We start from the raw sequence: 20615 nt of genomic DNA, 5'->3' as shown, positions 1-20615 counted from the left end.
CTGCGCGTCCCCGGCGGCAGCGGCGGGGCTCCGGGACGGCGAGCGGCACAAAGTTTGCTGGGGGATCCGGGGCGGTGGGTGGGAGCGGGCGGGAGGGGGGGCCGGACCAGCCCCATGCAAAGCAGCCCGGGCGCCCCGAGCAGGAGGAGCCCGAGCGGGGGACAGGGCAGAAAAGTTGCCACTTACGCGGTCGCTGCTCCGGCGGCGGCGGCGGCGCTTTTAATCCCGGGCGGCGGCGCGGGGGCTACAGATCCCATGCAGGCTGCGGCGGCTGCGGCGGCAGGAGCGCGCTCCGCGGAGGGGCCCGGGGCAGCAGCAGCGGGAGCCGGGGGCAGCAGCCGGAGCCGAGCGGGAGCCGCCGCCGCCGCCGCCGCTGCCCAGCAGCAGCATCGTTGTCGGGGAGTTTGCAGCCCCCCGGAGAGAGGGGGCCGCGGGCGGCGGCAGCAGCAGCGGCGGCGGCGGTCGGGTCGGGGCGGAGCGGAGCGGCGCGGAGCGGAGCGGGCGGCGGGGCTGGCGGTCGCCGGAGCAGGAAGCGCCCGGACTCAGATCTGATGATTGGGAAGAAAAAAAACTCTTTGGATCTTTATTCTGCTAATTAGTTTCCTGCAAAAAATGGCTGATTAGTGCAGTGCGCATGTGCCTCATTACCCAGGCACGACGGGAAGGGCTAATTAGCCACCTTCTGGATCAATAAGATTCAGCCCAGGCGGCGGGGGAGGGAGCGAGCGAGCAGGAGCGGGCGGGGGGAGCGCGGCGGCGGCGGCGCCGCACCGAAACTTGGGGCAAGCGGCCGGCCCCCAGCCCGCGGCGGGGGGGGCGCCGCTCCGCGCCTCTCCGCGCCCTGCCGCGCAGCGCCGCGCCGGGAAGGGGGGCGAGCGGGCCGGCCGGCGGGCGGCTCCGCTCCGCACCGCTCCGCGGCGGCGGGGCGCTCCACGGGGCCACCTGCCCCCCGCGCCCCGGGCGGGGCCGCGCCGCCCCGCGCAGGGCAGGGCAGGGCGAGGACGACCCCCGCCGCCGCAGCCGCCGCCGAAGTTTTCCCCGGGAGGAGCCGGGAAAGTTACGGCCGGCAGCGAGCGCAACTTTGTGCCGCGCCGCCCCGGCGGCGGCCCCAGCGCGGGGCGGGCCGCGGGCGCGGAGGGCGGTGGAGCGGCCCCGCAGCATCCCCGCGGCGCGGCGCGGCCCGGCCCGCGCTCCCATTCAAACTTTGCGGCCGCCTTTCCGAGCGGGACAGCGGATCAATACAGCCGCGTCCAGCCTCGCTGGGAGCCGGGCTACAGGTTTCACCAGCCATCGCTGGCAACAGCTTTGTCATTTTCTAAAAATAAGAAGCTAAAAGTTATTGTAGAAGAAGGGGCTTTTTTTGTCCCCTGCACAATATGCCTTTTGTGAGTTTAATGCCATTCTGGGGCTCTCTATAGCCCCGGACAATGGGGAACTCCAGGAGGCGGCTGTGCCTCTGCCTTTTTTCTTTCTTGCTTTCTCTTTTCTCCCCCCACCCCCTCCTCTTTTTTTCCCCCTTTTTTTTTTCTTTTTTTAGGAAAGGATGCAACATTCCTCCAGTCCCAACAGAACCTCTGGTTTGATTAAATAAATATTTCTCTAGCCTTACGGTAACATTTTTCACTTTCTGTTCGGGTCCATCTGCGAGTATTATTTAAAATTTTTATTTCCAGCAGCTTTTCCCTCCCCATTCCAGCCCTGGCAAAAAAAATGTAGATGATCGCTGGAAACACGGAATTTGAATTTTAGGAGGAGGTGAACCAGTAAAGAATCTCTGTCCAGGCTTCAGGAATATATTTTCTTCATCTTTCTGTAAGAGACTATTTTATTACTGGCAGCAATACAGCTGAATTAAATAATCTGTCTTGAAAATCTAAAGAAGCTTTTCAAATTGCTTTTTTTTTCCTCCTTTTTTTTAATTTAATTTTTTATTTTTAATAGTAACCCAAATAATTAACTTCCCGGTTTGTTTCATAGCATTGAACAAGGAATGCAGTTGCGGTCAGTTTTTCCATTTGGGAGAACCTTAATGTAGATGTATTTTATACTGCAAGGTAATAAACTGCATGTTTGTTAGTAAGTATTTTTAATGAAATGTATCGAGCTTTCCATATATCTTAACGTGGGGGTAGTCATTTGAAATTTTGACAAGTCCCTTTAGTGGGATGGGGGGATGAAAGAAGAGGACAGATGATTAGAAATTTGAAGGAGGACTGTACTAGATACATTACTGCAAGTGTCTTGCATTTGGAAGATATTCACAGGCTTTAAGAGTCAAGCTTTAATATGTACCATAGTTATTTGAATATTATAAATGCAGCACTGATGTGTACTGTTACAATGCGCATGCTGTGTGTGAGTTCTTATGATTTGTTAAATGGACAGACTCCAGTATGTTACCAGTTTGCCTTTGAAAGCTGCCCTTAAAAATTTGTCAGTCCCTGCTCAAAATATGTTTGTCTAGCTTTATAGAAGAATAATTGCTAACATTACTTGCCCTTCCAAAAAAAAAAAAAAAAAAGAAAACCCCAATAAAAACAAACCCAACCAAAAAAAGAAAGAAAAAAAAAAACCCAACAAAACAAACTCCAAACTAACAAGCCCTGGGGCAAGTAGAATTTTTCAGGGCTGCTTGGTGCGCTATCTGTAAAGGTGCGTGTAATTTGTAACTGTTGTTCTTGCTGAATATGGAACAAAAGTGTTTTGATGATGAAGTTGAGGCGAGAATAAAGTAACCCTTGTCTTTTAGTACTTGGTATAACTTAGGAGAAGCGCCTGTTTTCACCAGAGGCTGTGGATCTGGTGGACGGGTCTGAGAACGGGTGCTGCCTATGTACACACTTTTTTGCAGAGCAAAGAAAAAGTAAACATGTGGAGAAGGTGGCAAGCAAATCTAATAACTCTGTCGATACTCCAGAAACAGGCACCTTCGCAGTAACATGTGCAAACGCAGAGTCTGGTAGCCATGTACGTTTTCTTTGCATTTGCATCGCGAATTCTAGTTTTGTGTTGCTGTCCTCTAATTTCCCATGACAACATATGGATTCCATAAATGCAAACATGCCGAAGTGCATCTGTCTGGGTAGTTAACACAAACCAAACATCCCCCTTTTCGGCGATTCTGTTGCTTCTCTGGCCGTGCTGCGCTATGCCCTCCTGCGACAGCCTCTTGCTGCTCCTGCATTCTTGTCCTTTCGTGCTCCCGGGGTGATCCCGAGTGCCCCGAAAGGGAGGAGGGCAGCGGGCGCCGGGGTCAGGGGCGCCGAGACCGCGGCCGTGCCCAGGAGCAGAGGGGGTTAAGCGGGGAGAGGGGAGCGCGCCCTGCGGCCCCCCCACCCTCCTGGGAGCTGGCTGTGCTCTGGGGTCAAGTCCTAGGACATCTTCCCTCCCCTCCTGGTAAGGGCAGGAGAGGCTGGGAAGGGAAACAGCCAGATGAAGCGCGTGGCAGAGGTTTGCCCCTCGTCCTGAGCGCAGCCGGCCAGAGGCTGGGGAATGGAAGAGTTCTCCTTTCTACCAGGGTGCAAAAAGAGGCAGCGAGGGGTGTGTGTGCGTGTGAAAAGAAGGGAACGAGCAAGTGATGACTGCAGGACCAGCCGGATAAACCGCTGTGCAAATACCGAAATAAATCTGAGGAATTCAGGAATAATGTGTACAGTAATCGTTAGGTACAGCGTTCAAACACATACATGCACGCGTTTCTCCTCTAGAAAATTTACTTCCCTTAAGATTTCTTTGTTCTTTGGAATAAAAAAGGCAATCCAGTTCCTAAAATATAAGAAGGGACTACCCTTGCTGTAATTAGAAATATTGATACAGCCCCATCTGTAATACTACGGATGCCTCTTGTTTCTATATATGTATCTTTCCACATGCATAGATAGGATTTTTTTGTTCAAATAGCTTTTAATGTGCTTAGTAGAAAGAAGCTCTCAGTATCAGATCTGCAGGGAAAATAAGACTGATTTTTCCCATAGGAAACTTGTTAAAGACGCAGTTGAATTATTAGATTAACCCTATTTTTTTGTCTTGCAGCATATCTGATACATTTGCGCATAGAATCATACAGTTTCATTTATATGTTATTTTGAACAGATGGAACCAATACCAGCACTTTAAAGGAAAGTTATTATTTGTAAAAACGTATACAGATTAAGAGGAACAACTCTGAAGCAAAATGTTTTTTCTGAGGCAGCGCATACGGTTTTCTGGACATAACTTTCAGAAACGATGGTTGTTATCTTTGACATGTAAAACAGGGGTAAGCGGCTTCGCTTCCCCGGGTTCTGCAAGGCAACCAAGTCCTGCCCTCGGAATACGACTTGGCTGCCGGGCGGCTTAGGAGCAGCTCTGTCCTGAGGCAGGAGCGGGCCAGATTTGCCTAGGGCTGTGGTGAAAGCAGTGGACTACAGTGAATTTTTCGGGAGCCACAACCATATCGCGTTGCTCAGGCACCAGGCTGGCTGCACGCTGCCTCCCTCCACCTGGCACTGTGGGGGCGCCGGGCTAAAGCTCTGAGGTGGAAAAGGCCAACTGGACATGAGGGACTAATGTATGGATGCAGTAAGAAAAAAGTTCCAGGCTACGTTTATAAATTCAGGCTCTAAAAATTATTGGGGGGCGGGGGGGAAGAATCCCGCTTAGAAAAAAAATCTCCATAATATCATCCACTTACGTAGCTTTGTGCTTCTTGGAAATATGTCTGAAGAATTAGAACAAAGCGTAGAAGGCCAGAGTCCTTGAAGGAGCTCCAAATGATAAAGTCTGCCATTCATTTTAAACACAGCGTGCATTGTGAAAACACAGGTCAATTTGAAGGCATTTGTCAGATTTCCAGTTCCCTCTACTCCTTTGCAATGGAAATTTGCAATCAAATCCCTGTACTAGAGTTGGGATGTCTGGCTTTATCAGTTTTTATTACTTTATACGCAAAGCATTGTCCAGGTAAGCTATCTTTTCATTTAGAAAGTTTGTTTGCATGAAGTTGCATACAAGAAGGGGGGAAGGCTGACATGAATTAGGCTGGAGCAGATGCATTTATTTAGGGGTCTGGAAAGGGGGGAAAGGGCAGACGATCAGCAGCGACTGATTGCAAAGGGCTGTCTAAGCTGCAGAAGCGATCTGATACCATTTAAAGACGCCCAGCAAGAGGCATGGAAAGGGATATTCCAACAGCGGCGTGTTCATTGTTGGGATGCAGAAATGCAGCAGGGCTTAGAAAGAGAGGGCTGGAGAGACGCACTGCTGAGCAATTCCAGCCAGATAACGTGAATTTCTTCTGGAGGCACGTACGTGTTGTTTAATGGGCAGGGGGCTGCCTCCTTTATTGCTGAGAGATGGACGTGTGGGTATGCTCGAGGGGGGGCATAGGATTTGGGAGTGATTTGGGCCGGAGGGGGGAAATTCAGAGGAATGTTTGTTCTCCTCTTTTGTCTTCAATATATTTCTGGGTTCTTTTACCCACTTATTAAAAGAAATCTGTCCATCCATTTTGTAATCGCTGGACTTACTATAGCCACTGGGAGTGATGGGACATCAGCGGGCTATTCCAGCTACCTCCAAACCTCGGGCTAGGTTGCTGTAGTCAGGCTGACTAAATACCCCTTAAGCCAACTAGCAGATTTTTAATATGAATTTGCTTTCTTTGCAGGCCTTAACACAAGATGAGTAGATGTGTTTGCGATGGAAATAATCACTTGGAATACATCTATATGTTCCTTTGCTTTTTTAGAGAAATGAAGAAAAAAGTCTCGGCATTTAATTAGGACTCACTAACCTGATAAATATTGAACATCATTTCTTTGTGAGCTGTTCTGTGTGCTCAAAGTAGACTATGGATGTATTCCACAATTGCACTTGTTTAATGCCTATATCACCTCATGCCTATTGTATTTATGTTGTCATCAATGTCAGATTTTAATTAAACAATTAAATCACTGTCACAGTAATTTCCCTAGAAAACTATTTTAAATGAAAAATCCCACAATAAATGTTTGGGAACCATCTTAAAAGGAAAAAAGAGGGAAATCAGTTACAGAATAGAATTACAGTTCCCACAGAAATAGAGAGGGGAAAAAATTGTTCTCAGCACTGAGAAGAATTCTGTTTTACAGGGTAGTTTCCACAAAATTCAGAGTGTGTCCATACAGTGACTAAACCAACCTGGCTTGTCTTGGGCTAGTCTTGGTCTCTCAGGCTGAGCCGGCGGCAAAGGGACCCTGGCCCAGGGCTGGCACAGTCCCAGAGTCATCCCCCACTATGGGCCAGAACAAGTGGCAGCATTGCAAATCTGTCATCTTTCAGTGCAAGTCAGGTACCAAATGCTCCTTGGAAAATAATCCATCTGCCTTCTTCCCCTCCAAATTATTTTAGAATTAAGACGGAGATTTGCAGAAAAGCCTGCATCGAATTATTCAGTAAGTTAAGCACCAATACCAGCTGCACTTACTATATAGTAACCACGGACTCAAAACCTAAGTTGTAAGCGGTGAGAAATCTGATCTGACATAGCATCTTTGCTACAGTTAATCAAATAGTTCATCTTTGCCTCTTTATAAATATATGCTCTTATTCCTCTAAAACCTGTACTTCTTTGCATGGAAAAATCACAAATACGAGACGCAAAATTCATCAGACAAGGTATCCGAAAGAATCATGCTCTCAAACGTACATTCAGAATATTACCTGTATTTAACATAAGCGCATTTGACATTTGCAGCCCAGCCTCCGATGTGAGGCATGCTTATTGAAATTCGGATTCCAGCCTGTGATTTCAGCCGGCGATGTACCCTGCAGCTAACCCCGACCCTCCCCTATTAGCCGGCGCAGCCGCTTTGATTTGTGCCCTGGGAGGGCTGGGACGGGGAGCCGAGCGCCGGGGAGCCGCAGCAGTGGCTGGGGGGGCTCCGCTGCTCCCCCTGCGCCCCAGCAGGCACCCGGCCCAGCCCTGTGCCCGGCTGGGGGCCAGGGGGCACCTCCCACCCCAGCACCCAACCCGGGGCGGGAATCCCGGGCAGTATTTCTTTTACGTCCGTGCTGCGTTTTTATTGGAATGCAGCTTTGCAGATTGGGTTGTGCCTGGGATGTGTGTGGTTTCTATCAGCCCTGAAGTGTTTTACAGCTGGAGATGATTTGGGGGGGCACATCTAGCCTGTCCATTTGCAGCCAGGTCTGATGTTTGTCTGCTGCTGTCTCTCTAATTTTTTTCTATGTTACCTCCATCAAAAGGTGAGATTAGCACTGGGGGGAGTGTGGGGGTGATGACGACGACGACGACACCAGGCCCATCCCTCCCTCCTCCTCATTTTAGTTTGCTTCTCGCAAAAGCAATTCGCCAGCAGATGCTCTTTCTTCCTGCGGCCAAAACAAGCCAGCAGGAACGGCAGAGATACCTGCTGCCGGCCGCTCCTGAGCTGGGCAGCCGGAGGGCCTGGACACAGAGGCCAGCCGTGGGTAGCTGCCTGGGGGGGCAGCCCCCACCCCAGCCAGCTGGCTCCACTTTTGAGTCTGGAGCACAAAATATTTAACCTAAATTCAGCCAGTGAATACTAGTCCGGCAAAGCTCTCGCTTTATCGGGCCATAGCGGCAGCAGAGCCACCAGCCACCGCAGCGGCCGCCAGGACAGGGCAGACCCTCCCTCGGACCCATCCAGGGCCATCCTGGCTTTGTCAAGCGAGGCGCTGCCACTAGAAGTAACTTTGCTGAGCATATGCAGGCAGAAATACATATTTTTATACTCGGTAAAGGAAAGGGGAAAACTGATGAGGTTGCACAGAACCCTCCTCCAGGCAGGAGAGGCTGTGCTGGAGGAAAGTATTGCTCATAATGACACTTAAGCCCAGACACTTGAATGCTAAAGGTTAAACTTACATTCTTCAAGAAAGGGCTCCTTGCCAGCTTGAACTGTGTTGTGTGTTCACTATTGCCTCCTCCTCCTCTTCATCCACTCTCAATCCACTTTTGGTATTTGTTGAAATAACTGAGGTTGTGGGGTGGGGTTTTTTTTTCCTCCCCTAATGTATGTTCTCTGTGCCAGTCCTCAGCCTTATGTCTGTCACAGGGTTAAAAAAAAATAAAAATCAATCTAATGCCAGTACAAAAGCGAAGATTTCTTTTCTCAGCTGCTAAGTACTATAGCCTCAATCCAGAAAAGACCAGCCCCAGCGTATTTTCAGTCCTCTAGTAACACACAGGCCATAGAATGCCATCCTCTAATTGCCATGCTTAGCTGAATAAATAGAATGTATATTCTGACAATAAGGCTAAAAAGTTAATATGGATTTAAAATAGAAATTGAAAGGCTGATATAAATATAGTAAACTGCAGGATGGAGAAATAAATTTTGGAGACAATAATGACCAGGACTGGGGATGAAACTGGCGGCAATGCTTCCAAATGTTCAAGCCAAGGAAGGAGAAACAAGAAAATGCCCACCCAGGAGCAGCACTAAGATGAATTTCAGCATAATGTGAAGAAACAGCCACGCTGTTTGGATGCTGCATTTAGATCTTAATGATCAAAGAGCACCTTCTACGTATACTTTCATGCTTCTCCCCAGAGATATTTCCCATTAAAAAAAGAATGGAAATAACATTACGGTTGTGCAAGCCTTCTAAAGCAGCCCCTTTTACACAGTATCACGTAGGCTTTCCATGGAGAATCACTCTTAGGTGAAAGCAAGAAACGAGGATCCCTATGTCTCAGCAGCAGCAGGTAGAAGAAACCCAGACTGGAAGGCTGGATCAAACGCTTTGAGGAGGAGCATGGAAAAGAGCCAGAGTGAGCTTCAAAAGTCAAACGCAATTTTTATTTGGGTTCAGAGATGATAAAGGGCTAGTGATGTTCATTTTTCCTACTTCCTGCAGCAAGGGAACGGGGGGTTGCAGTGTTCCGCATCCCTTTAAACAACAGCTCGCTGCAGTGTATTTCTTGGCACAGCCCTAATTGTATCTTCTGGTCCCAGTGGAAGTTCACACTTTTTAATATCTCTTATTGCTTCTGCAACTGCTGCCACTAGTCAGCAATCACAAACAGGAAGCCGTGACTCAGCAGAGCCATAACCCGCGGGCTGACAGCGGCCGGAGGAGAGGGAAGATCCTGCAAAACACCCGCGAAGGGCTGGGACTGGCCCAGCACCACTGCGGGCTGCACTGCAGGAATGGTGTACGGTCTGAACCGTGGAGGTATCTGGAGACTTGGTTCCTAATTCAGCACTTCAGCTTACACCAAAACCTAGGAGATAAAGGCCCCGGTGCCGCTCCGGGCCTGAGTGCAGTAGGAGAGGTTTCCCACAGCTGGTCCCTGAAGCACAGGGCCATCACAGCAGGGCGAGATAAGACAGGGACACCGTGACCAGCCCCCGGTTCGGTTGCCCATCCGTGCCCCAAAAAGCAGGTTTTTTTTCTGCTGTTAGAGAGAGGCATGGCAGAGGAGGCAACCAGCGACCCCTCCGCCGGGAGATGCCAGCGCAACCCCGTTTTCACACCAGCGGCGCTCAGGGCTCGGCCGCACCACGTCTCATGTAGCGCAGGGAGCAGATGATCTATTCCGAGCCTGGTTTCGTCTGTTTTCTAACTGTATTTAGCAGCGAGTTTACTCCAGACTGAGCCTGCGTGAGTAAGTGTGTATGTAAGGGTTGAGGATTGGCTGCGGCAGGCAGAGGGTTTGCTGAAAGGCTTGTTAAGGAAGCACTACTGACCATGCAATCCAATTACATAATGCTTCGAAAAATAACCGTGCTGGGAGTCGTGTCTGGGCAGCGCGTTTCGGCAACAGAAAGAGGTATCAAATGTCCACCTTCCAACCCAAAGGCTGACAGTGTATTTGTGCCACAATCTGACACTGCGCCTCGGCCGTAAACTGCTCTAAAGAGGAAACTCGCTTCCAGGGGAAATGTCTGCTGTTCCCTTTCAAGGCAGTGCTGCACCCTGCAGACCAACGTTATTTGAGTCCTTGTAAAATTACCACTAATCTCTGCACTCAGGATGCCTTGCATTTTATGGGTACTTGCGATGACGGCAGCTTTGTTTTCTGGGGGTAAAGGAAAGTGCTGAGCAGGGAGAAGCAGGCACCTGGCCATCAGCAGTGGCTGTGAGGGTGTTTTCTCCAGCTTTCTATCCTTACAGTTTCTCTCTGTCGCTCCAGACAGGACAGACATATGGATGATGCACAGTAGCATACTATCATGCCTGAAAAATGCCTGAAAAAAACCACCCTGTCCTGCCTGGAAAAGATACGGTGCCTGTCCCAGGCAGGAGCCTGCACGGTGCTGCACGTTTCTTCTGCTGAGATCAATGACGAGGGAGGCGACTGGAGGGCCAGACTCCCTGCCGCAGCAGGCGGCTCAGTCCACGCATTATGTTTGGGATGACTGGGGATTTAGAAAACCCCGTCTCCAAGCAGCGCAGGTAGTTTTTATTGTAGTTACTAATTTAACTGCTAGGCTGCTCTGAAAGGCGTAACAGAAAAGGCACATTTCTAGTGAATGAGGAAAGAGCAAACTAAGAATATTCTTGGCACGTTGCGGAGCTTTCTGTACCTGAACTCGTGCTGTTCAGTTGCTGGGAACGCTTCGCGCGACGTAAGCCAGCTTCTATGCTTGCAGCAAACGCATGGATTTTAACCTGTTCCCAGCCCAGGGAGCAGCAGAGCTGCCGGGCTCAGCCAGCCCGGCCGGCTCAGCCCCTCCACCGGAGGGGACCCCTCGGTGCCTCCCGCCCGGGGCTCTCACCGGCCTCACCTGGGCTCCTCCAGCAAGGGAGGGGATGAAGCAGGTCTGCTGCAACCGCTGCCTGGAAACAACAAACTCTACCTCCTTTCATCCACCAGCACTGTCTTCCAGAGAGGGCACCGCACTTTAAAGCTGTGAGACAGGACAGAAGCGGGTTCGCTTTACTCCTCTGCGTTCGCCCCCTCTGCTCCCAGCGCCCTGCTGAAGGCAGGGGAAGCCGCCTGCGAGGACGGCAGCGGGGAGGAAAGGGTGAAGGCAGAGCTCCTCCAGCCCGGCTGCACGCTCCATCCGCTGCCTTCCTCCCATCTATTTCTAGACTGTTTACCTGGCAAGCACACATGACCGATCCAGAAGGAAACGCTGACATCACCCGCCGCCGTGCCCCCTCCCTGCTGCCCGCCGTGCTCGGCCCCTCTCCCCCGCCGCCCTCGTCCCCCTGCCCGGCCAGCCCACGCCTGCAAAGCCTCTCCGGCGGGCTGTGGGGCTGCCGCTGGCGGGCTGTGGGGCTGCCGCTGGCGCCGTAGCGCTGCTGCTGCTTCCTGAGGCAGCTCAGAGACATGTTGTCCTGTCCACCGCAACAATGCGGCCTGGCACACTGCTTCCCTCTGCACCCTGGGGCGTGACGGCGGCCGCTGCGCCGGCAGGGATGCAACCCACGTTCGACCCTGCGCCGACGGCTGGCGACCGCGCTGCTGACGGTGGGTGAAGCACATGTCCTTTTAACGCCAGCGTATTATTCGTCTGGTGCGACAGGCTTAAACATACAGCTTGCTTTTGCTTCCCAGCCAAAGCCGCATCCCAACCCCCTTTACACCTACGACTCAAACCCTCTCGGCCCACGGCACTGGACGAACTTCACCGCCATAAGAGCAGCCGCCTCCCCACCCACCTCGCTGCCACGTCGCGTCTGTGTGCCGGAGAGCGGAGCCAGGCAAACCGCGCTGCCGGTTCCTCGCCTCCCTCACTCTCCTCCCCAGGGCTGCTCCCAGGCGCCGTCGGTGTGGGGAGTCCGGCCGGCAGCATCAGCCTCTCCTGGCGGGCCCAGGGGAGCCGGCAGCCCTGGGGACAGCTTGGGCTGCAGCCGGCGGCGCAGGTGCTTGCTCCTCCAGGGGTTATTTATCCCGGGAAGCCCGCAGCAGAGCTCCGGACTCAAGCTGCTCTGTGGAAGCTTTCTTGGTGCATTTGGGCAGGGAGCCAAAGTATGCAGTTTAAAGGAAATGTTTAATAAAGACACAGGAGCCTCAAACTGTTTATTTTTCCTCGCAGAAAGGTGGAGAGACGATGTCCCTGGAAACTGGCTGCCGGGCCAGGCGCAGGCCGGGAGGCCAGAGGCCGAGCTGGGGCGTGGGCTGTGGCGGCCGCGGGGCTGAGCGCGGCCTCTCGCCTCTCCCTCCCCTGACAGCTCCAGCCCGCGGGGTCATAAACCGTGGGGGGAAAAGGCAGCCTATTAGTAACTCTATTAAGTCTCCATTAGTTAGGTGTGAACTCATTACCCTAATACACTTGGAGGTAGGATTCCACTTGCAGGACATTAGCACTGTAATAAGCACGTTTACCACCAGAGCTGGATGGAGCGAGGGAGAGGAGCCCCTCGACGCCCGGAGCAGGGCCACAGCCTCCGCAGCGCGCCCGCGGAGAGGCCTTCCTCACCCGGGGCGGCTGTGCTCCTCCCGCACGGGGCTCCCTGTCCCCCCGGCTGCCCTGCGACCAGCCCCCCGAAACCCGCCTCGAGACCTGTGGTAGCGACAGGGGAGTCACTAAAAAACACTCTGCTCCCCCGTTCATGCGATGAGTGGCTGTCCACAGGGAGGCACGTGGGCTGGACGTGGCCACAGAAGTGTGGGATGGGCGAAACAGGCGATTGTGGGGACCAGGGGACAGCAAAAGCTGTCAGGATCTTGGGGTGTGTCACCGAAAAGAGAAGGATAAGCCAGGCATGAGTGTGCCACAGCCTGGCCACTCGCTGGGTGCTCTCCTGCCTTCGCCTGACTCGGCGTTTTCAGCGTGTTTGAGCTTTGTGACGGGAACCGTTGTCTGCAAAGCTGTGCACACTGTGGGGAAGTCACAGCAAACTCAATAATGAGCCTAGGAAATCAATTAATTAATAATAGATAGGACGCCGGAGCAGGGCTTGAACTGGGTTTGCTGAATTGGCAAGATAAAAACATGATCCTATATAGAAATCTATGTATTTCTCTACACCTTTTCATCCAGCTTTAACACGCCAGCGTGAGCTGCCCGAGCAAGGGCTGTGCCTCTGCGGCTGGAGGAGCCCCAGCGCATCGCAGGCCTGCCGTCCTTGGGGCTGCTGGGTGCCCCCTGTGTCCTAGCATCACTTTAGTCAAAATATTGGTGAACAATGGTCTTGCTGTATTTTAAACGTAAAAGATTTTGTGTTTCAGAGAAGTAAGTTGCAGCCAAAATAAAGAGGATACAGAAGCACAGAACGTTGCCTTTCAGAGACGGCAAAAAAGGAACCTGAAGCGTATGGCCATTAAACGAAGCCCTCCATTGCTCTCTGCCAAAGCCCCTCTCCTCAGGTACCGTTTGCCCTGCAGAAGCCAAAGACTGCACCATCTCCACTGTATCCTTAGTCACACTTTGAGGCTGCACAAAAGCACAGTCCACACAGAACTCCTCCCAAAACTAATTTTGAAGCCTAAATAGGGCTAAACGGTACACGATCTCTGTAAAAAAAACCTGTCTGAGAGCACATAAGTATGATTTTAAAAATTATTTCAGGAGGAAGCATGATCTTGTTTCTAAGATCCTTGGCCAAAAAGAGTATGAAATTAATGGTATTAAGTGCCTAAAAATACTCTTGAGGATCTGTGACTTGGAACAAGGGCCTGGCTTCTATTCCTAGCTCTGCCACAGACTTGCTGTCTGCGCTGAAGGACCAGCCAGGGCAGCACGCAGGGTACGCTAGAAGTGCCCAAAGACAAAGGCATATGGGGGTGGACTTCAAAACCCACTCCTCCACTTTTTGTCCTATTTTCCCGCCCTGTAGAATGGGAATAATACTAATTCGCCATGAAGGAGCAGAGCACGTAAGGCGTGATGTTGGCATAAATTCTCCTGATGTGTTTGCAGACACGCAGACGACAGCTGTGTGGAGTACCACGAAACCATGTCCCTTTACAGTGCACCACTGATCACGCTCACTCGCCCAATTCTTCCTTTCCTATTTCATGGAATTAACTCTTACAATTCAAAACACCAGTAGGTCCAAACACTTATGATTTAAAAAATAAATTAGATGCTAGAAAAGTGCTTTCTCCCTCCCAGTAAATGCAGCACCTCCTTGCACTGGCTTCCTGGTCAGTGACAACTTTTCTAATGTAAGGATGTTAAAGTCCAATATCCTGCAAAATGCAGTATTAAATGTATGTCTTTATCCCACTGAACAGGACAGATAGGCATCCTTAAAATGCAACACTGTTTTTAGCCCTGGAAAATCCTGAAATATTCACTTTTTCATATGTTCTATTTTATCTAGGAAAATGATTTCATCGTTTAAAGATGATTTTATGGGTCTTTCTCACCCCATTTTACTGTTATCCTATTAACTAAGGTACCTGTTTCTACGTGAAATGCAATACAAAAATGGATTTTAAAAAATTGTGTAAGTTTCTAAAATTTGAACAACTTGTAGGATGCACAATGATAAAATAAGAGCCCATCAGCAAAACCCGAGCTGAACTTACTGGTGGCATTTCTACTTAGAAAAAAAGGACATCCCAAAGCTAATTTGATAGGTTCTCAAATCCCTGCGATTCCCTGTGTGTCTCAGCCATGAAGTAACTTTTGCCATAGTAATTTAAACCGTTAAACAGAGTTTCAAAATAGCAAGCTTCGGTGACAAATGGGAAAGTTTATGTCCCAGAGTTGCTCTTCAGACAGCATGGGGCAATGAGATGGGACAAAATCCTGCAGAATGAGTTCTGTATAGATCCCAGACCCTGCCAGGTTTTTTCATCAGTAACAATACTCCAAGAGAAATAAAAAGACAGGCAGTGAAAACCCCTGCTCACTCCACAAAAGGGAAAGATAGATACTGACGTTTCCATGTGTGACTGTCTGATGAAATCAAGTATTCAAATGACTTCTGTTTACGTAGTATTTTGAGAAATAATGCTAATTTGCAGAATTGGCATCTGGGGTACAAGTATACATACCCTGGGAGAGCACTTACAGAGCCTTTGTGAAGCTAAGTAATAAACGCTTTGTCTTCACCACACTATTTATGGGTTGCTTGGGGGCATCCTGCTCTCTTTCTGCCCCTACCTGGGCATAAAATTATTGCAGAACTAGGTTTTAATAAGACCAACAGTAAATCTGAATGACCACACATGCACAGCTATTCCTGCTCCCCTGATCTCCAGCATTAATTATAAAGTGGAACTGTTTATACAGAACATACCACTTTCCCGACTTCTTTCTTGTTTATGTCTAAACCTTTATGGACATAAAACTTTGGAATTTGCTTTTGGAATAAAACTGCAATTGGAGTGGCAATAACTGTGTTAGAAAACAACTTTGCTATTGCTCCCCTGGTTCTGTGGTCACGGCAGGTTTGCGTCTGCACTGGAACCCTCTGCCGTTCGAGCGTGTTGTTTCAGGTCATCTCCTTGCTGTCCCATCTGGATGGCTCGTTAGAAACTCCAGCTCTAGACAGCTCAGAGCAAATGCTCCAGTTTTTCTTCCCGAGTCCTTTTCTTTCCTCTCTACTCTCGACCACATCTTGGCCCACTACAAGCATCCTCGCACCCCGGTCGGGGGGATTTGCAGTGCTCCCCCATGGCTCTGCTGCCAGGCTGTGATTCGGGTTGTCATCCTTCCAGTTCATTGAAATGGCAGCCTCTTTGCTCCTCCAGATAAAACACTTGCCTGTGCCCTCAGCCAATCCCCCTCGCTCAGAACTTTCCCGAATGAGAAATTTTTCTTCTACAGTGAGTTATTACAAAGCCAAGAGACCTCCATCTGATGGCATACACGTGTGCAGATACCAGAGTTAAGTAACTCAGGCTCTGCAAGCACTGAATTATTCCTTGTCTCACTGGCCTGACCCCTTGTTTTGTCAGGCTCTCGGAGTATAAATTAATATGTTGGCTGTTCAGGGCTGAGAACTGTTTTTTTCCATTTGTTCAGTAAAACAGATACTGTACACCCTGGGCACCATATAAAAATAATAAATTACTGTAGTACACAGGCAAGGTATCATTCTTGTCTTTCTTTCCCTTTATTTTATCCCCTCCATCCTTTGCCTTTCCTCTGATCAATTCATCTCCCATTTACTTTCTATTTCTGTCTGCAGGTTTTACTCTAATACGTACTGTTCCAGTATCCCACCCATGCCACCTGCTCCAGAAGTACAAGTACAGGGGCTTTACTAACGTCAAGAAGAGGGAATCAGCAAAAACTCAACGGGAGGAGAAGAAAAAATTACTGTAAGAAAAATTAAGAAAAAGAAACTGAGTCTCTACCTGGTGTTGTCTCTTGTGCTGACTCGGATGCCTTCTAATTTCTGCCAGACTCTTTCTTTAGTTTTCACATCCAACACAGACACGTGGAGACTTGATAGCCAGCGGAATCAAATGGGCTTCTTTATGCAGACTGGTTGGGGTGGATTAGGAAGCGTTTGACCCAATCTCCCTTGTAGGTTAAAATGTCTTTTAATTCTGGTGGGCTGTGTCGGGATGGGAATGAATAAACTCTCTCTTCATTTTAGTGTCCAGCTAGTGGAAGCTGCGCAGGCTGTATGTTAAGTCTGTCCAAATTCCTTTCCTCCTTGGCAAGGTTATCCTACCTAGAAAAAGAAGAATTAAAAATAAGACTGTGTTTGGCTTCTCACAATTTTGGTTCTTCCCTTGTGTTTGTACATTCCACTTTCCAGGGCACGCTTCTGACCTGAGTTTTAACACATAGCCCCCCAAAAGCACCCTCATAATAACGGTGAATAATTACTAATGGTAATACTCAGCGCATCATATTTTAAAAGTATCACGTAATCTTAACCAATAAAAAAATCAACAGAATTTATTGTTTGTTCTTTTAAAAAAATAAATAAGCAAAGAGGTAAAATTTAAATATTTATTGAAAAACTAAATATCGTAGCCTTGTGCAGTTATTGGCAAGAGATGCTGCGCAAATAAATCCACCGCGAGCTGTTGCTTCCTACATATCCGAGCACTGGCCTGCAGGACACCCTCGCAATGCTGCCGGCGCCCCTGGGCACTGCGGCTCCACACCTCTCCCTAGGAAAGATCCTCTTTTTCTGGCACATTGATTGCTCAGGTACATGTTGGGCCCTCCTCTTTCTTCCTTTTCCTCTCATGGCAAGGTCTGTCTTGTAACCAGGACACAACTCTAATGAGTATTTACGAACATCAATCAAATACTTTGGCAGGAAAACTGGCCCTAAGGGGCCCTAACTGGCCCTCGGGAGAAAACAAGAGGCGTTTTCCTCGTACTTCTGAACTCTCTGCAACGTTCAGTGCGGTCTGTGCGGCAGGCAGCGCCTTTCCAGGGTCTGGGGATCAGCTCGGCTGTTACCAAGGAGGACATCACCAGAGCCAGGTGTGTGGCCGAGCCTTTGGCCCTGCCAAGGATTTCAGAGCGTCGGCGTGCCGGGAAGGTGAGGTCAGGCTGCGTGGAAGCGGAAGGGCTCCTGCTTCTGGCATCTTATTTGCAACCCTCCTGTTCCACGTGGCCGTGCATTAGCGATGGGCAGTGCTAGCAGATGGCAAAGTTCGAGCTGGGCTAATTAAACATACTGAGCTAATAACCTTCCATTTTGGGACTGGTATAATTCATAATTTAATGTATTGCTGCTGAGACATTAACCTTTCAACAACTGGCACGGTGCCCACAGCAGCCTGAGTGCTGACCATCTTTCAGGAAAATGAGTATTATTGTTAAAACAGGTATAAATCATTCATGGCTTCAGCTTTTGTGTCAAACTGTACATGAAAATAAGTAGTAGTCTGGGTAATTTATTTACCTTTTGGTGGTTATTCTTATGATTTCATGATCATATTCTGTGATTCATAAACATTGGCCAAATGCCATTTTGTTCTCATTTTACCTTTTCAATATTGCAGTGGTTATTCTGATTTTCATCTTTAACAAGTTCAAGACTGGTGCAGAATTGCTTGATCCAGGCACAAATTTAATCTCATTTCAAGGAGGAAAAACTTATTTTAAGCTAATTCCGCAGTATTCAACATGATTATTGAGACTACCAACTTGTTACATTTTTGTATTTTGCTAAAAGAAATGTTTCTTTGAAACCTGGTGTATAAACACACAGATTCAACGACTTTTCAAACATAAAGCATACAGTGTATACAACTATATGAATCGTTTCTGGCTGAAAACGACATGGGATACTGGAAAGAGGAGACTGTAAAAAGTTGGAAATTTCTCCTGCAAAGCGAGGAGTCTCACTCCAAACACCTGGTAACTGGAATGATATTACAGACCCAGGAGACCGTTACATTGGCTTTTTGTAGAATCATAGAGTCACTTAGATTGGAAAAAACCTTTAAGATACCAAGTCCAACCGTTAACCTTGCACTGCCAAGTTCACCACTAAACCACGTCCCCGAGCACCACATCCACGTGTCTTTTAAATACCTCCAGGGATGGTGACACCACCACTTTCTTGGGCAGCCCGTTCCAGTGCTTGACAACCCCTACAGCGAAGAAGACCCTACTGGTTGATCACATCATACTTTATATCCCAAACTACCTCTGCACTGAATTTTCTTTTCCAGTGAAAAGAGAATCAGAGCTAACGGGTCACCAGGCACCTGTACCATAAAGCTTGCCTGTTGATCCACTAGTGTTAAATGCCTTTCACAAAGCTCCATCAATTCCACCTCTTGCTGTTACGGTCAATGAGGACGGCTGAAAAGAGTGCCAAGTGCGACCAACTCACTTCTAGATAGTGACACATCTGGAGAGCTCCCAAGTATACAGCCTGTCCCAGCCACCATCACTGGGCAGACACACTGGAAGCAAATCCAGTCTAATTTATGCAGCAAACTTTGTCATAGGGCACAGGTACAGAATAGGGAAGATCAGCTACAGAAGAACACAACTGTTCGCTGTGCATACCGATTACATCAATAGTTGAAACCTCTCATATATCCCTGGGAAATTATCGTTTACCTCTTGAAGGTATGAAACAGCAATCTGCAAGCTGTGACTCACAACAGCATTCTCCTGCCCTCAGATATCAAATATAGTACTGACTTAGCAGAAGAAAAATACGTCCTTTTGTTCTTCTTAACTGTAATCGGACGAGTACTTAGCACTTTTTGAAAGGAAACTTTCTGAAAACATCCAGGCTTGGGATGATTTTCAGAAAAACACACTTCCAAGAGATGCTTCACCAAACTTCTGTTTATTTGGCTGGAATCTCCCCCCCCGCCCCCCCAAATTTTTTCCTTTGCAGTGTCATCTAAACAACAACAACAACAACTCTCAATGTAACAACCTACGCTGTTTGAACAGCAGGTTCAAGTCGCACTTGGGGAAATCTGGCACGCTCAGACTGTAACTTCCCCCTGGACGGACAGCAGCAAGTGAAGCCTCCTCACTGTCCAAAATGAAGTGAGTTCCCTCAAACTCCTTTGATTGTTCACATAAATGTAACAGTTTCCCACCTTTTATTTGCCCATCCCCTCTGAATCAGATTGACAGCTAAATCGGTGATTCCCTCTGCTCTGCCGTGCCATCGTCTGCGTGCTGTGCGTGCACGGGACGCGGCAAACCTGCACTCGGGAACTGGGGACCGAGCTACCGAGCTGGGCTGCAGAATTCACAACACGAGTCCCAGGACAAAGAGCACTGGCCTTTTGCGAATCCATGGCTGTAGAATTTGCATTTTATTGTATTACTGTTTAGAAATTTCAGCTTGAGTAAAAAATAATAATACAACTTCTTTTTTTGTGTTGTTCTTCAAAGCTACAGATACAACCTTGCTGCCCTCCGTGGTGCATGAACTGATGGCTGCTGGAGTCTGCAGAGGCCCTGGAAGAATTAAGTCCAAGTCCCGCAGTGGTCTCTGACCACTAAAGTTGGCATTTTCCTGCCAGTTCTCCTTCAGAAGTAGCTAGAAGGAAGCTCGCACGTGGTAAACGGTTTAAAAAGATCACTTCCTATCTCTTCTAATCAAATGGTGAACAAAGATGGCCAACACTCAATCAAAAGAGGAAATGGTATTTCTGTCTTTGAAGACACTTTAAAGATGAGTCTGGAAAAATCCTAAGTGGATGCTGAAGAACTAACGCATTTGCAAAATTCCTATTTTTGAAGAAGTTAACTAAAAAATCAGCAAGAAGCTACTTGTAAGCACGTCTATCCACATTTAGTGCTCAAGATAATGCCAAGACCAGGACATTTAGGAGGCATAAAAGAATAAGGGAGCAACACCAGCGTGCTTAGTTTTAGGCTTCTCCTCAGTATTTTACATGGCCGCTCACAGGACTGTGTGAACAGTGCCAGATCAACTGAAGCATATTTTAAAGCATTTGAACCCACTTACGGAGACAGTGCTCAGAACCCCCTCAGAACGGGAATTATTTGAGAAGTTAAGATTCCTCTGGATATCTTCTTCATACTGGAAGCATACAGTGTTAGCCCCCCAAAACATCTAGTCTAACATTGATAATGATAAAGTAGACAACTGCTCGCTCCTACAAGGGATAACCTGCCTCTGTTAATCCATACCCGCATTCCCCGTGGCCCTGGACTGAGCTGGTGTGCCCACACTATGGGTTTTGAGAAGTGTTGTTGAACCAGCTGCACCTGGTTCAGAACCCCAGCGACTCCTTTTTCCACGCACGGTATAGCGTCCCTGCATTTCACTCCCTCTGCTGG

At 48.9% G+C, this 20615-nt stretch overlaps 1 protein-coding gene across 11 annotated transcripts in view; it reads right to left on the bottom strand.

The window, feature by feature from the left end:
* Window positions 1-20615, bottom strand: part of ZFHX3 (zinc finger homeobox 3) — a 685441-nt gene that overhangs the window by 175012 nt on the left and 489814 nt on the right. For all 11 annotated transcript variants that reach the window (XM_054198577.1, XM_054198573.1, XM_054198572.1 and 8 more), the window contains 2 exons: window positions 16214-16536; window positions 187-548 (listed from right to left, as the gene is read on the bottom strand). The gene's annotated coding sequence lies outside the window, so the exon portion shown is untranslated. The remainder of the gene's footprint in view (window positions 1-186; window positions 549-16213; window positions 16537-20615) is intronic.

Source organism: Rissa tridactyla, chromosome 4, assembly GCF_028500815.1.
Source record: "Rissa tridactyla isolate bRisTri1 chromosome 4, bRisTri1.patW.cur.20221130, whole genome shotgun sequence".
Lineage (NCBI taxonomy): Eukaryota > Metazoa > Chordata > Aves > Charadriiformes > Laridae > Rissa > Rissa tridactyla.
Note: the sequence above shows the minus strand (reverse complement) of the source record. Positions and strands in the feature narration are given on the sequence as shown.